At 42.7% G+C, this 25,280-nt stretch overlaps 1 long non-coding RNA gene across 1 annotated transcript; it reads left to right on the plus strand.

Annotated features, from left to right (window-relative positions):
* Positions 1–12,399: 12,399 nt before the first annotated feature.
* On the plus strand, positions 12,400–22,623 carry LOC121476860. The gene is made up of 3 exons (XR_005984051.1): positions 12,400–12,482; positions 14,972–15,076; positions 22,471–22,623. It is a non-coding gene; the product is annotated as an uncharacterized LOC121476860 (long non-coding RNA).
* The last annotated feature ends 2,657 nt before the right edge of the window (positions 22,624–25,280 follow it).

Genomic DNA, 25,280 nt, shown 5'->3' on the forward strand with positions numbered 1-25,280 from the left:
TGGGGCGTCCACCGGGACACGTTGGCACCCGTGAGCCAGGGTCCAACACACTGCCCCTAGTTTGTTTCCCAGAGTTAGTAGTCTTTCATGTTCTGTCTCCCTTTCTGATATTTCCCACCTATTTTTTCTCCTTTCCCCTTTATTCCCTTTCACTATTTTTTATATTCCCCAAATGAATGAGACCATATAATGTTTGTCCTTCTCCGATTGACTTATTTCACTCAGCATAATACCCTCCAGTTCCATCCACGTTGAAGCAAATGGTGGGTATTTGTCATTTCTAATGGCTGAGGAATATTCCATTGTATACATAGACATTGTATACATATACATACATGTTACATCTTCTTTATCCATTCATCTTTCTTTTTTTTTTTTTTTTCCTTTTTTTTTTTCCATTCATCTTTCGATGGACACCGAGGCTCCTTAGTTTTAAGGGCTGGTCTAGGGGACCTCCAGAAGGGGCGGAGGAATTTCTCAAGTTCTGTTTACATTTTGATATGGGGCTTTCAAGGGCATTGAGCTCTGTTCTTATTCTAATATGGGGCTTTCTAGGGCATTAAGCTGTAAACTGTTTTCTTCCTGTAACTGAAGTAATGTAAATTTCAGCTCTTATGCACGGGGGCCTGGGATGGCTGGACGTGTGCTAACACTGAACTTAAAGTGGAATGGCCTTAATTTTCTAGGCCTCCACAGGCCCAGGATGTGAATCTGGAGTCCCACGTCAGGCTCCCTGCAGGGAGCCTGCTCCTCCCTCTGCCTGTGTCTCTGCCTCTCTCTCTGTGTATCTCTCATGAATAAATAAATAAAAACAAATAAATAAATAAATAGTCACTATATAGTAACAACTAGAAGGGACAACCCAGTAAAAAATGAACAGAGGGTTAATTCGTAGAAGTTGAATGGAAGGAGATTCTAAAATATATAAAATCCTGAGCGTTGATGAGACAATGAGGAATTAGGCACTTGAAGCCACTGCAACGCAGGTGCAAGTGGCTAGAGCATTTTGGAGGTCAGTTTAATAGTCTTGAAAGATTAGATGTGTGTATCTTTTGATGGAAACATTTTACTTTTAGGCACATAAGTTACAGAACTAACACAGAAATAATGAATTAGGGCATATCTGTACAGAAATTACTTTATAATTGCCAAGCAGAAATGGAAAATATCGTGTACTGACATGAAATTATTTCCATTGTACATAATAGAATAAAATGAGCCATTTGCAGAAAACTGAAGAGTTTGATCCCATTTTTATTTAAATAAACAAATATGTATTTAATGAACAAAAGCCAATGCTCATCAGCAAGTTAACAGTGATTGCTTCTAAGGAATTCAATCCAAGAGAATTCCCACATTTTACTTACACACTCTACTGTTTGACGTTTTATTTTTTGCAATAAACAAATATTCGTTTTGTAATTAAAAATAAAGATTTGAGGGGATCCCTGGGTGGCTCAGCGGATTAGCGCCTGTCTTCGGCCCGGGGCCTAATCCTGGAGTCCCGAGATGGAGTCCCGCATCGGGCGTCTTGCATGGAGCCTGCTTCTCCCTCAGCCCGTGCCTCTGGCTCTCTCTCTCTCTCTCTCTCTCTCTGTCTCTGTGTGTGTGTGTGTGTCTCTCATGGATAAATAAATGAAATCCTTAAAAAAAAAAAAGAATAAGATTAGGAGAGAGGGTTTAGCTTTTAAATTATCTGGGAAACTTTTTCAAATTATTAACTTTCTTTGCCTCTCTGGACACAGTGTGCTATAGCTAATTCAGGATTGTCACATGATTTCTTAGTGCTATTTTATTGATACTATCTTGTTATTATTTTTCACCAAATCTCTCTTCCTCAACCTAAAATCAATCAGCTGAGTTCATTTTCATCTCCTTATAATTTTTTGTGTGTGAGGAAATGGATGAATTCATCCATTGAGTCATTGTTCAGTGTCTTCTATTATTAGGGTATGACCCTAATTTGGCAAATGTTTATAGACAATAGAATAAAATGCCCTAAAACCGTCAATGAATCCAAATATATGATAAATCTAATGAGGCAAATGGAAATTTCAAATAACTGTGGATTTAAAATGAACAAGAAACCACAGGCATCTTGTCACTGTGCATGTCTACAGTCTCCCAGGACATGCTGCACCAGCGTGCAGGTATCTGTCAGCCTGTCCCAGGCTCCTGCCACCTCTGGGCTCTGTGTGATGTTGTTTCTGGGTTTGTGGTCCTTTCCAGAATGGTTTTTTTTTTTTTTTTTTTTCCAGAATGGTTTTGTTTTCTCTTTGCACTCTATGGAGTTTCTGTTCTCTTTTCTTCCTGTTTAGACTAAAAAAAAAAAACACAGCACATATATTTCTTGAAATACTGACAGAGTTAAAGCCTGTGAGAGCCTTCCTTCCCACAGAGCAGGAAGGGCTCCCAGAGAAGGAGTGCTTACTCTGGCTCAGTTGTTTGACAAACATTTGGTAGCCCATCCTGCTCCAGGTCCTGGTTTGGGAGGTGCTGGGCTTTAGAGATGAGCAGCAACTCACAGCCCAGGTAGGGGAGAGGACATGCAGACACAATGAAGGTATAGAGGAGGAAATGTAGCATAGTGTAGTCAATGTGCTGGAGGTACAGGTGTGGGGATGCTCAGGGCTCCCTGAGGGCAATGGGAAGAGGTAGCAGCCAGAATTGATGCTGGGACAGAGCCCTGAAATGATGGATGTGTGAGCGGGCAGGCAAGCTGAGGAAGGACATCTCTGGTAGCAGGTGCACCTAGGGGGTTGGCTGATTCTGGAGGTCCAGGTGCAGCTCTAGGAGTTCTGACATACCTTGAGGGCAATGGGAGCCACAGAATGGCTGTGAGGCACATTTCTCCATTTCAAAACACCCACTGTAGAGAAAGGGTAGAGAACAGGTGAGAGATAACAGGAGTGGATGGAGTGTTGTTGGGAACCCACTGCAGGGGTCCAGGTGAGGGATGTGAAGGCAAGAGGCAGGGCAGCAGGGTGGTGGGGACAGGAGGAAGCTGGCTCCCATAGGCTATAATGAGTGGAGGAGTCAGAGGTGGATGGTGGAGCACAGATTTCAGGTAAGTGGCTGGGTGGATGTGGGGAGAGGTGTTAAAATAAGGTGCACAGTTGAGCATCATCCTCACCAGGGTCAGAACATTTATAGCAGTATTTCATTGATAACAGATTGCTATGCATCATTGTATATGCCACTAAGAAAGAGAAATTGCCTTCAGCAAAACCATGCCGTGCCTTACACTGTAAGATGCCTTCCCACCTCAGAGCCATTAAGGGGTGTGTGTGTGCACGTGTGTGTCTGTGTGTGTGTGCGTGCCAAGGGCTAAAGACTTGGTGTGTGAAGGAACCTGCAGCAGGGGGAGTGGTGTGCAAAGAGGGCAAGGGTCGGAGGGGTCTAGCCTTGGAGGGTGGTCGGGAGACAGGAGGCCATGATGGGACAGAAGAAAACAATCAGGAGAAAGAAGAGAGGCAGGAAAGAGCTGCAACTAGAGAGGAGCGGGACTCCAGGGCACATGCAGCAAGAGTGCCATGCACCAGCATCCAGCAAACAGGATGCACACTTCCATAGGTCACACAAGAAAAAATCCCAACAATAGCATTCAACACTAAAACAACACTGGAAAGAGTCTGTGTGAGAACGGTGTGAAAAGTGCATTTCAGCAGCGGGGCCTTCACACTTACCTGCTGGCTCACCGCTCAGGGACTGCGCGCCTTGGTGGTGGGGCCGTGCTTCGGGAACATGAGATGAACACGCTAAGTGGCCTTCAAGAAGACATTTTAGTGAGGTGTAAACATTCTTTTCATTTAACATTAGGTGAAAAAATTCAGGATATGATTATATATGAGGAACAAGTCTATTTATACTCAAGACATTTTAACATGGGCAGCCCGGGTGGCTTAGCAGTTTAGTGCCGCCTTCAGCCCAGGGTGTGATCCTGGAGACCTGGGACTGAGTCCCACGTCGGGCTCCCTGCATGGAGCCTGCTTCTCCCTCTGCCTGTGTCTCTGCCTCTCTCTGTGTCTCTCATGAATAAATAAATAAAATCTTTAAAAAAAAAAACATTTCAACATGCACAGAAATAAAACTATGAGAAAATGCAGACAAATATACAAAACTTATCATCTCCAAGTGATGGAATTACACATAATTTTACTTTTTATTTATAATCTCTGATATTAATATATATTACTTTCTTTTTTTATTTATTTATTCATGAGAGACACACAGAGAGAGGCAGAGACACAGGCAGAGGGAGAAGCAGGCTCCCTGCAGGGAACCCGATGTGGAACTTGATCCCAGGACCTCAGGATTACCCCCTGAGCCAAAGGCAGATGCTCAACTACTAAGCCACTCAGGCATTCCCAGTCTCTTAAATTATGTATAAAATAAGATTTGGAGTTTCAAATTTCCAATAATACTAGCTTTGATATTTGCCCATGTATTTACTGTTACTGAGATCTTTAGTTCTCCATATGGTTTTGTTTCACTGTATAGTAACTAGTAATTTCACCCTAAAGGACTCCCTTGAGCATTTCCTGTGGGTCAGGTCTAGTGGTAATGAATTCCCCCAACCTTCATATACCTGGGGATGTCTTGATTTCTCCCTCACTTTTGAAGGACAGATTCAGGATGCTGGATAGAGGATTCTTTTTTTTTTTTTTTTTAAGATTTATTTATTCATGAGAGACACAGAGAGAGACACAGGCAGAGGGAGAAGCAGGCTCCATGTAGGGAGCCCGATGTGGGACTTGATCCATGAACTCCAGGATCACGTCCTGCTTGGGCCAAAGGCAGATGCGCTTAACCACTGAGCCACCCAGGTGTCCCTAGATACAGGATTCTTGATTGACATTTTTTTTCTTTATTTGAGAGAGAGAGAGAGTGTACATAGGAAGGGGGAGGGGCAGAGAGAGAGGGAAAAGCAGACTCCCCTTGGAGTAGGAATCCCACATGGGGCTCAATCCCAGGACCCTGAGACCATGAGCCCAAGGCAGCCCCTTAGCCAACTGAGCCCCCCACGTGCCCCAGACATGTTTTTTTTTTAGCACTCAGAATATATCAGACAGCTGCCTTCTGGTTTCTGAAGCTTCTGATGAGAAATCTGCTGTCTCTGTGCTGAGGATCAGCCTGAGGTGTAAACTTAATGTCTTCTTATTTCTTTTCTGGGTCTTTTTCAAAAAGGTGTAGGTGGTGGTTACTTTTTCAAAAAGACCCAGAAAATGGTCTTTTAAAGGACGCTTTCTAATTTTCCATGTATGTAGTTGTTTTTGAATGTCCTAGTCTTTAATGTCTGAGGAGTAGGTAGAGAAAGGACATGGGTCCTTTCAATTGCCTAGAAGTCACTTCAGCAGGACAGTGGTCTTAGAACAATGAGGAGAGGTGCAACACATCTTCATCTACACATCATGATCAAAAGTAGAAATCAGTGATCACAACATAGACCTGATATTTGGAGGTAAGGATCCTTTGTCACCTACTTTGGCTCTCACAAACTGCTCTAGGAACACATGTACCTATGAGTCTGTGGGTGGGCAATGGGTAGCTGTACCCTGCTAAGAGCTGATAGTGACTGAAATTAACCACAATTTTACACATAAGCCTTCCTCCTGGGAGTTATAGCTTTCAATAAACTCCAGAGTTCCAAAGTAGTTACTTCATACAGATTTGCTTGTGCAGTTGTCTAGGTGGAGAGATAGATTCCAGGCTATCTTCCTAGCAATGAACTTTATTCAGCATTGTAAGGCCCGTTCTTTTAATGTGAAAAGCTCCTTCTCATGTAAGTGTTGTGGATATATGTAACCACCAGCATGGTCAATGAGAACATTTTCATCACCCTCAAAAAGAAACCTTGTACCTTAAAAAAAAGAGAGATTTATTTATTTATTCTTAGAGAAAGAGAGAGCAGGGTGGAGGGGTAGACGGGGAGGGCAAGAAAGAATCTCAAGTAGACTCCCTGCTGAGTAGAGAGCCTGACTTGGGGCTCAATTCCACAACCCTGAGATTGACCTGAACTAAAATCGAGAGTCAGGCACTTATCTGAGCCACTCAGGAGCCCCAGAAACCTTGCACCCTTTAACTATCAACTCACTGTCCTTCCATGCTCCCAACACCAAACAACCACTAATCTACTTTCTATCTGTGGATTTACCTATTCTGGACATTTCATATAAGTGAAATCATATGATATATCATCTTTTGGGACTGGCTTCTTTCTCTTAGCATAATGTTTTCAAGGTTCATCCATGTTGTAGTATTTTCTATACTTCATTCCTTTTATTTTATTATTTATTTTTTAAAATATTTTATTTATCTAAGAGAAAGAGTAAGAGGGAGCACAAGTGGAGGGGAGGGGTGGGGGGAGAGGGAGAAGCAGACTCCCTGCTGAGTAGGGATTCGGATGTGGGGTTCCACCTCATGACCTGAGCTGAAGGAAGATGCTTCATCAACTAAGCCACCCAGGTGCCCCAGTATTTCACTCCTTTTTAATGGTTGGATAATATTCCATTGTATGGGTATACCAAATTTTGTTTATTTGTTTTTCTTTTTTCTTTTTTTTATTTGTTTTTCAACTGATGAACATTTGGATTGTTTCTACCTTTTGGCTATTATGAATAATACTGCTGCGAATATTCATATACAATTTTACTTGTAGACATGTTTTCATTTCTCTTATGCATGTATATAGCAGTGGAATTACTGAATCATATGGTAACTCTATGTTTAAACATTTGAAAAACTGCCAAACTATTTTCCACAGTGACTGTACCATTTTACATTCCCACCAGCAGTGAATGAGGGTTCCAAGTTTTCCACATCCTCACCAACACTTGTTATTATCTGTCTTTTATTCTTGTGGGTATAAAGCAGTATCACATTGTGGTTATGACTAGCATTTCCACAATGACTAATAATATTGAGAACTTTTTTCATTTGCTTATTGGCTTTTTATAGATCTCTCTTGGAGAAATATTTATTCCTCTTTAATTGGATACTTTTTATTTTTCTCATTTGGCTATAAGAGTTTTTCATATATTCTTTTTTTAAATAGTTATTTTTATTTTTTAAAGATTTCATTTATTTATGCATAAGAGACATATATATAGAGAGGCAGAGACACAGGCAGAGGGAGAAGCAGGCTCCACGCAGAGAGCCCGACATGGGACTCAATCCCGGGTCCCCAGGATCACGCCCCAGGCTGCAGGCAGTGCTGAACCGCTGCGCCACCTGGGCTGCCCTTTTCGTATGTTCTTGATGCAAGTCCGTCATCAAATATATGACTTGCAAATAGTTTCTCCCATTCTGTGGGCTGTCTTTTCACTTTCTTGATACTGTTCTTTGTTTTGTTTTGTTTTTGATACTGTTCTTTGAAGCATAAAGATTCTTAATAAAAAAAATTCTTAATTTTGACTAAGCCTAACTTATCCAAGTTACTATTTTTTTCTTTCTTTTCTTTTTTTTGTTCATGCTTTTGTTGTCATGTCTACTACCATTGCCAAATATGAGGTCAGGAAGATTCACCTCTATGTTTTCTTATGTGAATTTTTATGGTTTTGGCTTTTATTTTTTTATTTTATTTTATTTTTTAAATTTTTTATTTATTTATGATAGTCACAGAGAGAGAGAGAGAGAGAGGCAGAGACACAGGCGGAGGGAGAAGCAGGCTCCATGCACCGGGAGCCCGATGCGGGATTCGATCCCGGGTCTCCAGGATCGCGCCCTGGGCCAAAGGCAGGCGCCAAACCGCTGCGCCACCCAGGGATCCCTGGTTTTGGCTTTTATATTTTGGTCTGATCCATTTTGAGGTAATTATTGTATATGATATGAAATAAGAGTCCAACTTTGTTCTTTTGCATATGAATATAGAATTGTTTCAGCACTATTTGTTGAAAAGACTACTCTTTCCTTATTGAATGGTCCTGTCACCTTTATTGAAAATAAATTGATATGGACACATGGGTTTATTTCTGGACTCTCAACTCTATTCCATTGATCTATGCCTATACTCTTATATTGGTACCACATTCTTTTTTTTTTTTAAGATTTTATTTATTCATTCATGAAAGACATAGAGAGAGAGGCAGAGACACAGGTAGATGGAGAAGCAGGCTCCATTGAGGAAGACCAATGTGGGACTTGATCCTGGTATCCGGGATCACACACTGAGCCAAAGGCAGATGCTCAACCGCTGAGCCACACAGGCATCCCTTGTACCACACTGTCCTGATTACCATTGCTTTACAGAAAGTTTTGGAATCAGGACACTGAATCCTGCTTTGTTATTCTTTTTTGGAATTGTTAGTTTCATATGAATTTTCAAATCTGCTTGTCAATTTCTACAATGTCAGCTGGGATTCTGGTAGGGATTGCACTGAATCTGAGATCAGTTTTGGGAGTACTGCCATCTTAACAACATGAAGTCTTCTGATTTATGTACGTGGAATTTTTTCCCATTTATTTAGGTATTCTTTATTTCAATAATGTTTTGGAGTTTTCAAAATACAAGTTTTTCACTTCCTTCATTAAATTTATTCCCAAGTATTTTGTTCTTTTTGATGCCTTTGTGAATGGAATAAATTTCTTAATTTTATTTTCAGGTTGTTAATTGCAAGTATTTAAAAATACAATGGACTTTTGTATATTAATCTTGTATCCTGCTACCTTGTTGAACTTGTCTATTAGTTCTATCATTTTTTTAGTAGTTTCCTTAGGATTTTCTGTGAGATCGTATCATCTGTGAATAAGGACAGCTTTATGTTTTCCTTCCCAATGTGGGTGTCTTTTATTTCATGTCCAATGAAACTTGGAACTTGCAAACACTCTGCTGCAAATGAAGTCACTTTCTTTGAGAGGACATCAAGAACCATCTGTTTTATGGCATGCTTATTCCTTGGGCAAAATCTCAGAACTCTGAGGCTCAGTTGGGGCCATGGCAAGTTTCTCTCTGTGTGACACCCCATGCTCTTTTGCTGTAGTAGGGGAGGATACATAAATCTTCATGGCATCAAATCATTACATTAATTGAACTAGGCCAAGGAGATCAGGCCCCAGTATTTTCAGCAACACCACACTTGAGATAGAGCCTCATTCTCGGTGGGAGTTGGGCAGAAAAGAAGCATCACCTCTGGGCCATACTCATCTGAGACTTGGTCTCTGTAACAGGCAGCTAGGGACAGGATGATAAATGCTGAAGTTCTGCCTTTTCCAGGAAGAAAGCTCTCCAGCTGGGAGTTAGAGAGAGAGAGGGAGCCCTGAGTTCTTGGCTCTGGCAATCTGGAGTGGAGTCTCTGCTTTGCTGAGCTGGGGGGAGGAGGGAAGAAGTGGATCTCAGTTCAAGTACAATGGAACCGATCTATTCTTGCCACATTTTAGCAGATTTTCTTATAAATGTTACTTTATATAGTGTATGCCCTTAGGACCATTTCCATAGACTTTAAAATGGTTGTTTTAAAAATACTTTTTATCAGTTTTCCTGGGGAATGGGTCCAGGACCTCCTTATGCTGTCATGCTTAGAGAATTTTCTCTTTGTGACTCATATTTGATATTCTTCATTTATATCCGAGTTTTCAGCCTTGGGTGGAGATATTGGGTTTTAATTTTTTTAAAAACATGAACACTTATGTCATAGCAAAAGACTAGAAACAGAAACAATCCAAATGTTCACCAATAGGTGGATGGATAAACAAACTGATAACTCTATATAACGAATACTACTCAGCCACAAAAAGGAATGGTCTATTCACTTATTCAAACATGACATTATGTGGGGTGAAAGGCAGAAAAATGCAGACACTGTGTGGATCTACTCACACAAAACTCAGAACATGCAAACTTGCCCATAGGGACAAAAACCAGTTTGTGGATGGGAAAGAGGAGATGTGGGGTAATTATTGATGGGAACAGGAGACCTTGGGGAGTGATGGATGCAGTTATTATCTTGATTGTGGTGATATTCTCACAGGTATAAAGCATGCCAAACTTGTCAATTGGTATACTGTAAATATATAGTTTACCAGATGCCAGTTATAATCTCAATAAAGCCATAAAAAATAAAATGAAGAGTGAAAACTTGATTGTTGGTCATATAGTTTCTCTTATAGTGTTGACTTTTGGCTATTGAGTAGTTAGCTGCCTAACTGCTTGAACCAACTAGTTTGCAGTGTTCTGGGCTGTTTCTCTTCCACACCATGTGTTAACTTGACAAGTGTCTTTTATTAAATAAGGGACAGAAAAATGAAATGGACAGTTACTGATGTAGGGAAGATGTTAGGGTTCAAAGCCAACAGCCAAGAAAATATTCTTGAGACATCTTTGGTGAAAAAAGGTGGTTTTATTAAAGCATAAGGACTGGACCCATGGCAAAAAGAGCTACTGGGGTCATAAGGAGTGCCCCCATTATACACTTTCAAGTTTGGAAGGGGTAAGCCTCCCCACATATTTTGGAAACAAGGTTTTCAGGATCCTGAGGGTGCTAGCATCTATTGATAGGAAAGGTCACTTATTACTGTTTAGTAAAATCTCAGTCATGAGACCCTTCGGATGTATATCAGAGGGTCATATACTTGTGGGTGACTGCCAACATATATCTGGGTGTGGGGGGGAAGATAAAGAAAGTTTCCAAAGGAATTTTTTTTTTGCAAAGGAATTTTTATATGTTAAAGTAGACTCACAGGATCCTGGGGATAGAGCTAAGATTGCCTGTTGCCCTAAGCAAAGTATCAACATAGAGGCAGATGATTCCCTAGAGGAAGGTCACTCTGCCTGTTTCAAGGATGTGTCTATGGGCTGTAGGGAGTAAGGAAATTTAATAATTTCTCTTCTGCCTTTGTTTCCCACATCAGTTATCAGGCTCAAATTGAAGCATTCCTAACAAAAATCATAGACTTTCATTCTTGGTGGGGTTCCATTAAACTAATGACAAAGGGACACACCATTTTTTTATAATAAATTTATTTTTTATTGGTATTCAATTTACCAAAATACAGAATAACACCCAGTGCTAATCCCATCAAGTTGCTCCCCTCAGTGCCCGCCACCCATTCACCCCCACCCCCTGCCCCCCTCCCCTTCCACCACCCCTAATTCGTTTCCCAGAGTTAGGAGTCTTTATGTTCTGTCTCCCTTTCTGATATTTCCCACACATTTCTTCTCCCTTCCCTTTCACTATTATTTATATTTCCCAAATGAATGAGACCATACAATGTTTGTCCTTCTCCGATTGACTTACTTTACTCAGCATAATACCCTCCAGTTCCATCCACGTTGAAGCAAATGGTGGGTATTTGAGGGACACACCATTTTTACCATTATTGTGTGCTGGGCCATTAGCTGAATTAGCTTGGTGCCAACTACTTCAAGATAGTAGACTTCAGAGCCGTAGTAAAGCTGAATTCATTTTGAGTCTGAGCCCAGAGTGTGCCACACTCATTCTCAGTCCGGAGTAGAATAAAAAGAAATATGTAGGAAAGGCATAAACGGTCTTTGCCTGCTTTAAAATCCAAGCAGGGCAAGGAGGTGGTGTGTAACTTGCAAAGCCTGAGGAGCTAATTTCCTGGAATGGGAAGAGCTGGGTCGGCTTGCAGGTCACCTAGGGCACTTCATGTCCCTTCAAGTTTCCTCAAGCCTGGCTGCCTTGTTCAAGCTGAGGCTCTTCCTGTGGCTCTCAGACTGGCTGGCACCTCCCCGAGATCACTTTTGCTTCCTCTTTTCCTTCCTTCTTCAGTCCTGTCCTGTGTGTGACAAATCAGGCAGGTTCTGAGGGGGGGGGGGAAGCCACTTGATTGTATAGATTTACCTCCGGGCTAGTTGGGACTTGTGTTTTTCAAAGAGAATCTATCTAGGCAGCAGGTGGGAGCATCTCCCAGTAGGATTCTGTCCTGGGTTGAGTTGGATGGAGATTAATTATTAGCTTAGGCTCCCTCATTACAGCTTAAGGTAAGTAGCACTCAACAGTGATTTGTATCCTCAAGTTAAATATCTGTCTTTAGAGAAGAAAGTGATTCCAAATCTTATGTAAACTATCCCAGGAATATGGAGGTTGACCTGTAACTGCAGGCTTTTAATGACAGGGGCTGGACAGTGGTGCAGCCAGGAAGCACGGAGGCCTTCCTGACACCAGGCCCGCTCCCCATCCCACCAGATACTCCAGTGTGAAGCCCCAGGTGAACCACTGCTGGAGAACCTAGAGACAGATTGCTTCCACACACCCGCCCCACAGGAGTGCAGGACCTGCCCCTCCCACAGAGCTTCAGGCAGAGCCCCTACAGCCCTCCTCTACGACACACTTCCTGGTGCTTGCTGTCAACCAAATTGTAATTTATTGTGAAATCTGTAAACCACCCTGAGCTTCTCGGAGACGGGTCCAGGCTAAAGATTTTAGAAGGATTAAGCACCTCTGAAAACATGCCTGCATCACAATCGTCCATCACGGGCCCTGCGGAACTTTCGCATTTGATAAGAAAGGACAGTACTGTGACCGGTGAGCAAATTCTGGGGACTTGTGGGGTGCAGGGGCCAGGGGTAATTTACCTTAATGAAGGGCTTTTAGGATTAATGACTGTTTCTAAATAACTGTAGGAAGATTTTATTTTATTTTTTTATTTTTATTTTTTTTAATTTTTATTTATTTATGATAGTCACAGAGAGAGAGAGAGAGAGAGGCAGAGACATAGGCAGAGGGAGAAGCAGGCTCCATGCACCGGGAGCCCGATGTGGGATTCGATCCTGGGTCTCCAGGATCGCGCCCTGGGCCAAAGGCAGGCGCCAAACCGCTGTGCCACCCAGGGATCCCCAGAAGATTTTAGAGGCCATGGAGGCCTGCTCTTCTCCCTCCCCACAGAGAGCTCCACTTTGGGGAAATGCCATGTTGTTGGAGCGAGTAGCATCCCCACGGCTCCCCTGTAGGAAACAGGAACAGTCACCCTCACACATGAGACACAATTACATGACCTTTGATGCTGTTTCCAGGCAGACGCTGGGCCCAGCCTTGTGCTGGCAGGAAAATAACAATCTAGGCTGCTTTTGCAGATGGAAATGTATGAGAACTGCCTGATCACAGGGCCTGGGGCAGGAACGTACTTCCCCCACTTCCTAGATGCCATCTTGGTGCCTCAGTGTCTCCATCTGTACCTCGAGAAGCATGATAGCCTGCCCGTTGTGGGATGAATCTGAGGCTTAAATAGGAAGCCAATGTGGGAGGCTTTGGACAGCTCATGTGCGCAGTGAGAGCTGCCGTGTGGGTCTTTGTTCTGTTGTGGGTATAGAATGAGCCTCATGTAACACTGACTCGTGGACCACAAAGGAAAAGGCAGAGGGCTCTCTGCAGGGAGGATGGGAGCACTGTGTTGTGGCTCAGGGGCAGCTCTTCCGTGCAGGCCTTGGAGCAGAGCACACAGGGCCCTACTGGCTTTGGTGCTGACTGCAGGGTGCAGGGATCCCAGTTACCTCTTCTGTGTGTGGCTGTTTCTACTTTCAGCCTGTCCCCTGGTCCTCATGATGCAGGACAACCTCTCCAGCAGCAGACGGTTGTCCCGGTCAATGACGGCGAGCCGTTCTTCCTCCAGCTGTGGACAGACACACAAGGAACCTTTTGAAACACCAGCCATGTCTGTGCTGTTACTATGCAGATTTATTTAGAAGATTCCTGGGGCAACCAGGTGGTCGGTCAGAAGGCCTCTGCCTTTGGCTCAGGTCATGATCTCAGAATCCTGGGATCGAGTCCCTGGTCAGGCTCCCTGCTCAGTGGGGAGCCTGCTTCTCCCTCTGCCTCTGCCCCTATGCCTGCTCGTGCTCTCTCTCACTTTGTCTCTCTCTCTCAAATAAATACATAAAATCATGTTTAGAGGATTCCTTCAACCCTCTTTCCTGTAACTTAAGCACACTGTGGGTTTTACATTGTTTCTTCAAATATGTAAGTGCTGCTGTAGCTTCAGTGACCAGTGTGACACATGCAGGCTCCTTTCTCTATTAATTGGAATACATTAGGATGGGATTAAATTACATAGGCTCAGAGTGGAGATAACAGCGAGGATGCTATGATTCTTTGTGAAATTAGGTCACCTTCCAACACTCTGTGACAGTGATGCTAATGAGGAAATCACTTCATGTTTTAAGAGAGGTATTTTATATTGTTCAGAAGAAGAGAAGATTGGAGCCCAGAGGAAATGAAAATCCACTTGCTTTAGGTATTGAAATAGATTCATCTGCTGGTTTGCCTGACAATGATTAGTTAGCTTCTGTTCTGCCCGCTTCAGTTATCATTACTAACAGTCACATAAAGAGCACATAGCATCTTGCTTCAGAGGCATTACTATCTGCCTGTGAGAGTCTTATTCTAACTAGATGGCTTACACTTCAAGAAATAAATACTCTCTGGTGGTCAAGAAATGGTCTTGCTTATTATCTTTTTTTACATTTTTAAATTTTATTTTAAAGAAATGCTCTTGTTTAAGGGAAGGGTACTAATTGATTGCTATACAGCAGCAGTGAATAACTTGCTACTGTGCATTCCTGCCCCTTCCTGCCCTCTCTTCCTGGAGACAAAAAGTTAGCAGGAAGACTGGAGAAGACTCCTGGTGCACCTACCACCCACCAGCTCTGTTCTGGCGAGATGAGGTTAATTGGCTGCTGACACAACATGTCATCGTCGATAACAGGGACTGTTTATTCCTTACTGAGCCTGCATTTTCCATTTCCCTGGTTTCTGAGCTGATTTTTTTTTAAGCTTTTTAATTTATTTATTAGAGAGAGAGAGAGAGAGAGAGGCAGAGACACAGGCAGAGGGAGAAGCAGGCTCCATGCAGGGAGCCCGATGTGGGACTCGATCCCGGGTATCCAGGATCAGGCCCTGGGCTGAAGGCGCCACTAAACCGCTGAGCCACCTGGGCTGCCCTAGCTGATGTTTTCTTGTTAGCTACACCAGTAACTGAGAAGTAGAATGAAGCTTACCTTCAGCTTCTTGAATTTCAGGTGGAGGTGACTGAGGCTCAGAGGGGCGCTGGTGTCCACGAGAGGCTGGGCGTCTTGGATCTGCAGTGCAGAGAGGCAGTGTGACCCCAGGCACGTTGTTAGCAGGTAACTAACATGAACTCAGATTGGGCAGCTTCTGGGCTATGGCACCAGGAATGAGTATAGATGGTTGTAAGAAAATTTATGTTTTAAAATATGATGGAGTAAATGCATGAGGGCCGTATGTATTACCATCTGCAATAAAAGGGACCCCCCCCCAATACTCTAGATACTTGCTTTTAGACCACCAGCTACTTGGTCCTCTTAGCCGATAATCTGCATGAGACAATGTTGGGAAACCCCACCAACTGAGTCTGTCTGAAATGATAATGTGAGCATTGCTCACTCTGGGAATTAAATCCGCAGAGCCATGCAGTGGTGGAGCAGAGCTCACGTGCAGAGAGCCAGGACAGGGCTAAAGGGTTAGATGGTGGGAAGGTTGGACGGCACACTTAGGAATTGACACTTGGCCCCTAATATGAGGGAAGACTAAAGAACAAAGACAAGGGAGTAACACAACCATGTACGTGACCTGAAGGCCCACTGTTACCATGTGTGGAGGAAAAGAAGACCAGAGGTGGGGTGGCCAGTCACTTAGGGCTGTGGGATGGTGAGCAGAGGCATGCCAGTGATGGTGGGAGAAGGGTCCATAGGAGACAGACCTCCTGGAAGCACATGTCTGTGGGGGTGGAGGTGAGGGAGAAAGAAGTGATGAAGAAAGGTCTGAGGCTTGCGGTTTTGATGCCTGGTGACAGCAAGACATGAAGAGAGGTGGTGAACAGTTTGGAGGGGTAGCCAGTAAATCCTGTGTTGGGTGACTGTGTGTAACTATCCATAGCAAGTTAGTTTGGGCTGCAGATAAAAATTTCAGACTAATTATAGTTATTAAAAATATGACACTAATTTGCCATATTATAGCACTTACTTTTGACCAAGGTCTTTTGAACATACTGTCTTCCGAGAAGCTCCCTCTCATCTATTATACACACTAAATATAGAGGAGAAGATACTCTTCCTAACAGTTGCTAAATGTGGAGGGGGTGAAGACATTGAAACATTGCCATTTTATAACCATCATAGTACAGACTAGTTCGGGCACAATCACCAACAGATGTCGATCTTGGGGGAAAGTCTGGAGTGTTTGATGTGGGTGTCAGAGAGAGCAGCTGAGGGGAGACAGAGAATGACAGGGTTCACCTCAAAGAACCACTAAGATGCTCAGCACTGAGAGATACCAGCAACCACAGTGCCTGGCGAGGCCCAGAGCTGGGGCCTGGTTGAGTCTTTGCAAGAAGCAGGGAATGCCTGCAGTTGTCTTCCTTGCCTCTGGAGATATGAGTGTGGAAGACTCTGGCTGAGGGCACAGTGTGTGTGTGTGGCTGGGGGGGAGGAGGGGTTCAGGGCTCCTCCTGGCTCAGTGCCTAAAAAGTCAGGTTCTCTAGGCAGATTTCCGTGAAGATCACTGCTCCAAAGACCCCATGCCCAAACATGGGGAGTCCACAAAACTGGACTAACCAGAGCATGCAGAGCCTCAAGTCAATTTCTAGTACTTCATCTTCCAGACACTGGACAGATAGTTCCAACACGAAAGTGAGAAATGAAGAAACCAAACAGGGGACCTTGAAGAGACAGAGACGATGAAAGGAACAGAGGAAAATATCAAGTAAACTTTAAGTAACAATCTTGGAGAGACAAAAGAGATGCTGCATCCCTAAAACAAGAAGGGTATTCTAGGAAAAGAGAGTAATTACTGATAATAGTCCTTGAAAATTAACGCTGAAATAAATTGAATTAAGGAGCTGAGGATAAAACCAAGAAACCTCCCAAAAGTGAGCCAGAAATAGAGAGATGGGCAGCAGACGAGAAAATAAAAGGAAACTAAAGGCTCAATATTGGTTCTCAGACATATAACTTGTAGGGTTTCTAGAAAGTGAAAGGGGGAACATCTGGGTGGCTCAGCAGTTGAGCGTCTGCCTTCGGCCCAGGGCATGATCCTGGAGTCCTGGGATGGAGTCCTGCATTGGGCTCCCCTCAAGAAGCCTGCTTCTCCCTCTGCCTGTGTCTCTGCATCTCTCTATGTGTCTCTCATGAATAAATAAAATCTTAAAAAAAAAAAAAAGAAAGTGTAAGGGATAGAATTTCCAAGGTCTCTAAAATGAAAGAATCCATCAGGATGAACTCAAAGAGATTCACATGAAAGTATGTCATCATAAAATGTCAGAACATCAGTAGTAAAGAGGAGGTCCTTCCTAAAAGTTTCTGGAAAGATACACCCACATACTCGCATCCATAGTAACACAGGAATCACAAGACTTTTTATTTTTTTTTTATTTTTTATTTTTTTTTTCACAAGACTTTTTAAAGAAGGTGGTGGCTGAAGCAGAGGGCTGGCCATCCATTGACATAGCTCATGCTTACCCTGCCACAGTCTGCAGCTGTCATTCCTGCCCGGACAGGATGCCCATTTCCCAGGACTCTTGGCACTTTATTAGACAAATGCAGTGTATTTTACACATTTTTCTTCACGTTGCCTTTTCCGTTTCACAATGCATTCTAGGCTAATTTTATAGTAGCACACAGAGTTTCCTGTTCTTTTTTGTATCGCATATTATACCGTCATGTAGAACCATCCTAACTTATTCACCCAACTTGCTTTTGATGGACATTTGGGCTAGCTTCGATTTTGCTATTACAGATACTGCTGGAGTTAGTATCTTTTGCAATTTCTTTTCTTTGCCAGCGTGCCTTTGGAATGGGTAGTTCTGGATTAAAGGCTAACTATGTGTGCACTGGCAACAATTTGGGGGATTTTTGCCAACTTGTTAGTTGAGAAATGATATTACAGTGTAGATTTAATTTGCATTTCTCCAAGTGAAGTGAACTGACTTTTTTACAGGTTAAGAGCTGTTTGCAATTCTTTTTCTTTGAACTCTTGTTCATACTTCTTGCCCATCTTCATGTGAGGTGGTGTGCATTTTTCTTTTTCTTTTTAGAAGTTCTTTATAGATAAGGATATTAACCCTTTGTGATATAAGTTGCAATTATTTTTCCCAATTTATATTTGCTTTTCCATTGATTCTTCTGGGTTCTTTAGATATTTAATCATTTCATCCACAAATAGAAAAAAAAAACCATTACCTACTTCATTACATTTTCATGCCTAATGGATTTGTCTTGTCTGCTTCCTAATACCTCCAACACAATTCAAAAGAGTATATGAGATAGTAGGCATCCTTGTCCTATTTCTGACTTTACAGGGAATACCTTTAGTGTTTCACTGTTACTTGAGTACTCTTAGGACTGAGATATTTATATCTCATTATGTTAGGGAAATATCAGCAGTGATTTCTATTTTATTAAGGTCATTTAAATTTTATTTTAAAGCATGACTAGTTGTTCAGGCTGTAAGAGATGAAGTCCTGTTGGGACGCCAGACTGAGGACAGCACTCGCTCAAGAGATGCTGTGGGCACAGCACTCACCTGCAAATCCTTTTCTCCCTTCTATTGTATCAGAGTCCTATGTGTTCCCAAGGACTCTCAGCCAAGTAGTAAGAAATTAAGTAACTCTAAAGAGCTAATGCCCCTTACTCTTAATATGGAAGAAGCATTTGCTTTAAGCCAAGTGTTGGTGCCAGCAGGTGCCATTTGACGTTGGTTCTTGCTGCTGCCTCTAGAAGGGCAGTGTGGCCACCATGCCCCATCCTCTCTTCTCCTCTCCTTCCTATCACTAACCCGTGTTTCCCTCAGTCACTGGGGCCTTCGCCATCTGGACCGCAGCCTTGTCTTTCCACAGTGAGTTCCACACCAGCTACCTGAACCCTCCATTCTGTCCTGATCTATCCCCTCCAGCAAACGCCTGCCAAGACTCCTGGCACCAGCCCCGCTGGGAACGGCCCCTCTGGCTCTAGGTGCCCCATTCCACACCCACAGTTCCCTTCTTTTCAGCTTTTATTTTTTAAGATTTTATTTATTTATTCATGAGAGACACACAGAGAGAGGCAGAGACACCAGCAGAGGGAGAAGCAGGCTCCATGCAGGGAGCCCGACATGGGACTTGATCCCAGGACCCTGGGGTCACTCCCTGAGCAGAAGGCAGACACTCAACCACTGAGCCCCCCAGGGGTCCCACTTTCAGCTTTCTTAGTTGACTGTATCTGAGACTTGCTCCCCATCTTCACATCATTCCCTCCCTTTAACACCTGATGCTGGGAGCATGGGTTCCCCTGCCCCACATCCTCCGCTGCTGGCCACGCCACGTTAGGGTGTTTTAGCACTCCGTGCTTACACCCAGCAACCCTGTGCTCCTGAGACACCTCAGAGGAGGGCGCATTGGGGCAACAGAATTTCATGCTCCACAACCACACCTGGGCCCGGGGCCAAATGCTGGCACACCACCTTCCCCTTTCATCAGCTCCTGCTTCATACAATGACAATTGCAAATCTTCTTTATCTTACAGTTTCTTAGGCACAGAGCAGAGTTATTTACTTACCTGAGGCTGTTTATCAACCACTACCTCTTATGAGAGATGAGTCTAGTCCCTGGGATGCACACATGAACAATGAAACCCTCATGCATTTCCTTTCTTATCTGTTATCCAAAGAGGCAATGCCAGTTGATTTTGTATTATTACCATAAGCTCTCTTTCAGTTCTTCACTGCCAACAAGTATTTGCTAAGTATGACTCACTATGTGCTGATGATGTCATAACAGCACGATGCAGCCACCGCCCGCCCCCCCACCAGATGGGGGAAACAAACAAGACAAGATAAATATGTTACTTCAATCATGTGGCGACATGAGACGGAAGAACAAGGAACCAGAGAGTAATGGGCACACAGGAGATTGTAGGAGGCCTGGAGGTCTGAGGAAGTGAGGGTGAGCCCTGGGACGGTCCTGAGGGCCACAGGTGGCGGGCCCAGGTATGTTGGGGAGGGCACCAGAGCAGCCTTGCAGTAAGTGTGATTTCCCTGAGGCTACGGTGTTACCACAACCCAGGCAGGTAGAACCCCAGGGGCAGTAGAAAGGCTCATCTGGACTTGTATCCTGCCGAAAACTTGGGTCCCCCCACTCTGGGGAGATGCCTTCAGAGTATCACAGAGCAACACCCCCTTCTCAGGTTATTCCCTTCTTAAGAGCATTTCTCAAGCTTGAGGAACACAGGCACAGAAAGACAGCACCAGCTGAGCATCAGGTGGGTGGGTAGCACCACTGACGTCCCAGCAGCAGAAGACCATCACAGCAGGTCTTTCAAAAGCACAAGGTGAACTTCTCAAATGATATCCACATTTGCATCAAATAATGGAAATAATAGCATATCTCCAAGTGGAGATAAAAGTCGGCTTTTAGTTCACATTGGAATATACTGTTTTGACAGGGAAGAGGGTCCCTCAGATTTTTGTGTCCTAAGATATTTCAAGTCATTTAGGAAAAATTAAGTACTTTGTAAACATGCCATGATTCAGAGTCCTAAAATATGACACATGAGAATCACAATCCATTTAATGTAATTTTTATTGTATGACAACACATATGACCAATGTTTTTTTTTTTAAGATTTTATTTATTTATTCATGAGAGACACAGAGAGAGAGAGAGAGAAAGAGAGAGAGAGAGAGAGAGAGAGGCAGAGACACAGGCAGAGGGAGAAGCAGGCTCCATGCAGAGAGTCTGACATGGGACTGGATCCCAGGTCTCTAGGATCACGCCCTGGCAGAAGGCAGGTGCCAAACCGCTGAGCCACCCAAGGATCCCCACATATGACCAACGTTTTAAGGAAATATCATTTTAACCATTCCATCTCTGAAAATAAAATTAGCTTTTGGTTTCTAGGGAAAGCCCTGGCATTCCGTGGGTGCTGCTTTGGTACCTGCTCTGAGCCATCTGGGCTGGCACCCACCTTTCCTACCTTTCTCCTGTGATCCTGGTAGGCTTTCTCCCAGGTGTGCTGCAGGTAGTCTTTGCCGCAGAGAAGAACTGGCCTGGGGACTCTCTGCATCTCAAACAGCAAAACCAGCTGCTCATTTCCACTAGTGGCCTGGTGCAGAAGGCAGAGGGTTGTGTTTGCTGGATCAGCTGACAGTTGTCATGGCTTCCAAGCCAAGGAGAAAAAAAAGGGCAAGAGGATATCTCAACAAAGGAGAATTGAAGCTCCTTCCACTCTAAAGGGTATTTTCTCCAGCGAACTTAAGTAGCTTAGTGATGCCATTTTGATGTCCACTGCTCACCTGTACCGTAGTTGTGAAGGGAAGGAGTTTCTTCCCTAGCTGATGTTCCCCTTCTCTTTCTCCCTCTTTTCCTGCTTCCTTTCTTCCCTAGCTGTGCTTTCCTTCTCTCCTCCCTCCCTGATCCTGCCTCTGGAACCTATCCCCTTTCCCTCCTATCCTTGAATCATTATCCAATGATTTGAATCATGTCCAATAATTTGGACAACTTCAAATATTTTTATTTGCAGCTTAGGTGGCAGATCTTCATTTTTTTTCCAGTTGACTTGAGGATTAGGTATAGAAAGTTTTAGCCATTTGAAGCCATTCCTCTGTCTGTGGCTTTTATCTGGTTGGGATGGGTTTTCCGTGACAGAGATGAAGGGATGGTAGTACTAGAATATCCATTGAGCTATTCATCTTTGTCGGAAACATAGGCATAATTTTAGAAATGACATGATTACAGGAATTGGCTAATGACAAAATAGCAATAGTATTTTCATTTCAGATTGCTAGTTGTCATGACATCATCATACCCATCACAGAAACATTCTGGTGCAGAATTTGTGATTAGAGGTTCATTGTTCAGCTATGTGTCAATAAACAAAACAGAGCAGAAAAGGGGCATTTTATGAAGAATTGTGTTCTCCATATGAGCATGATTCAGTGGCTGTCAGTCTGAAAGAGAATTAGCCAAGCCTAAATTGAATCAGACTTTGGAAAAATAAGATGTGAATAAAATCAGAATATGACTTTCTCCTGTCTGGCTTTAGGTGGCTGAAGTATGTATGCTGCACTTAGCTGGTTCCAATGCTCTTCAAACGTTTGGCAGATGACTTTGCAGCTGGAAAAATTGTTGGTGTATTAACAGTTTAAAAGTTGGATTTTTCAAAATGAATTTATTTCAGTTCACATGTATTAACTTTAGAAAATCATGCATATACATTTCTTCAAAATAGATGTAAGAATTACTGCCTGAAAAATATAGCTGGCACTTTAAGACATAAGGCTTCATTAAGGTTTCTTAGCCTGTAAAATCTACATGTTATATTCAGAGGAATTCTACTAAAATAATTAATTTTCTTTATCCAGTTATTGTCATTGGTCAAGTCCAATATTCAATAGATGTTCAGGAATCCCTGCCATTAATGAAATAATGGTATTAATGATAATGATTGAATCCCCAACTGGTACTCTGAGATTTTTTTTATTCATGTTGTGGGGTTGGCTGTATATGGTTCTTTCTCTTTTCTTGAAGCTTGTCTTCCATACATGCTGAGAAATCCTGCAATGCTCAACATCACTGCCAGTCAACTGAGGAATGGAGGCATCGTTTTGTCCAGCTTGCTCATTCTTGTGTGATAGACCACAGATGGAGGGCCAAGGAGGAGAAGCTGGATAGAAAAAATGACGTTTAAAGGTTCTTTGGGGGATGCCTGGGTGGCTCAGTGGTTGAGAATCTGCCTTTGGCTCAGGTCATGATTCCAGGGTCCTGGGATCCAGTCTTGCATCAGGTTCCCTGTGGGAAGCCTGCTTCTGCCTGTGTCTCTGCCTCTCTCTATGTGTCTATCATGAATAAATAAATAAAATCTTTAAAAAAAAATAAAGGTTCTTTGGGTGGGGTTTTTTTGGCTTTATTTTTGTTTATTTATTTATTTATTTATTTATTTTTATTTATTTTTAAATTTATTTTATTTATTTATTTATTTATTTATTTATTTTATTTATTTATTTTTTATTTTTTTAGCAATGTGGCTACTCATAGTGGTTATGATACACACACTGTTATTGATGCACCTTATCAAATAAGTGATCTCAAGTTAGAGTCTTACTCCTGTTCTTCCCACTCACTATGTTAACTCTTAACTGATTAACCATTCAATTAACATTTTTTATCTAATCTAACTTGATTGTGGGGTCCCGCAGCAGAGGATCTGGAACAACTAGGTATACCCCACACTGAACCAGAAAGATCACTGTCTGCTGCATGGTACACCCACCCATCCAGGCTCAAACTAAGTTTGGTTCTTAACATACTCTTTTAAAAAATATTTATTTTAGGGAGGGGGGAGAGAGCATGCGGGTGCGTGTGGCAGGGGTGGGGAGGGAGGGACAGAGGGAGAGAGAGAATCCTGAAGCAGACACCCCACTGGTCATGGAGCCAATTACAAGACCAGGAGACCATGACCTGAGCTAAAATCAAGAGTCCGATGCTCAACCAACTGAGCCACCCAGGCGCCCTGTTTCTTAACATATTCCTAACAATATTGGACCAGAAATTTCAGTTAACCAGTAACTCCTTGCAAACTATCCGAGGAAAAAATCTGAAACATTGTCAAGGGTTTATATGCAACACAGAATTACTCATTAAAGGAGAAAATTGGAAAGCCTGTAGTTTAATTAATAATAAGTGTCAATGTCAGTTTCTACTAACATTCTTTTTCTGTTCTGAGATCCAATCCATGATACTTTCAATTTTTTGAATTTTTAAGAAAAGAATTTTTTAATATTGAGTTAGGTTTGTATGTTTAATATTATATGGTTTCTATTTATACTTTGCACAAAATAGACAGCAAAGCCTATTTTGATTTGATTATTCAGATAATACCTTAGTGTTATTATCTGAACTCAGCTCCAGCCTTAGTGTTTTGGCTCAATATTGACTTAAATATTGGGTTTATTAGAAATATCTTGAAATGGTGATTCCTGGGACCCCTGGGTGGCTTAGCAGTTGAGCACCTGCCTTTGGCTCAGGTCGTGATCCCAGGGTCCCGGGATCAAGTCCTGCATTGGGTTCCCTGCGTGGAACCTGCTTCTCCCTCTTCCTGTGTCTCTGCCTCTCTTCTGTGTCTCTCATGAATAAATAAATAAAATCTTAAAAAAAAGAAATGGTGATTCCCTGAATATGTGAAGGCTATTAGTGCAATTGGTTGTTATATTGTATATGATATACAATATAAAGCATTTGTGAAGTAATAAATGTTTATTAAATCCTTAATATTTGTAATTCTTTGAATGTGTCTTGTGACTATAAGCTCAGGTCCACGCTTTGGTTTCTATGTTCCCTTGCCCTCCCACAAGAGCACTGAGACCAAAACAAAGCAACAGGCTTCATTCTTATTCCACAGTACAGAGTAGTTTAATAACAATCTCAAATTACTTCAGATTAATTCAGCTTCTGGAGGGCAAATATTGATTCACAGAAAAATGAATGTGTTCCCAGTGCCCTCTGTTGAGTGTGGGTCACTGGAGAATTCTCACCAAAGAACCAGGATACTTATTTTCAGTGGCTGGGGCTATCTATCCCCTCCATGTGAAAACAACAGAAAATCCTGGATATTGTCTTAGTAGTAAACCTTCCCCCGAAAGCAACTGCCAAGTTACTGCAGACCAGGGGACAAATGGGGGAAAGTTGCTGCAGTCCAAATGCACATCATTTTGCAGCCCAAACACCCTCCAACAGTGATTAGCTAGGAGTCCTGGGCTGACCGGTTCTCCAGGTGCAGAGGAAAATTGATGACCCCCACCCTCCCGAAGGCCTTAAACTCTCCAGTGTCCCTGGGGCAGGAGTGTCTTGCACAGTGAATGCCCACCACTAGAACCAGCAGAAACCTCAGCACAGAGCTCTGACATTGAAAATCCCAGGAAAGCTACACTTACTGTATTAAGAGTAGACAAAATAGGAAATATCTGCAGGGTACTGAAACCATAAAAATTCTCAGTACAGGAGGAACATTTACAAAATTTGTAAAATTCAGCCACATGATAAGCTATAAACAAGTCTCCACAAGTTTCAAAGGGTGGCCTTCGCACAGGTGTTAGCAGTAGGATGGAGCCTTAGGGCTTCACAACAAAGGCAGCTAGGAATGTTGTATATTTGGAAATTAAGCAATGCAATTCTAAGTGTCAGGACAGGGATGTCTCTGTGACCTTCAGGAGGTGTTTTCAGAATGAACTGGATATATATTTTTTGGGCGTTGTCATCACCAGGCCTTCAGTAACGGTGGTAACTGATTGTAATCTTACTTACAAAATCACATCTCCACAGTGTTAGTCCTGATAAGATTC

Source organism: Vulpes lagopus, chromosome 16 (assembly GCF_018345385.1).
Source record: "Vulpes lagopus strain Blue_001 chromosome 16, ASM1834538v1, whole genome shotgun sequence".
In the NCBI taxonomy this organism is placed as follows: domain Eukaryota; kingdom Metazoa; phylum Chordata; class Mammalia; order Carnivora; family Canidae; genus Vulpes; species Vulpes lagopus.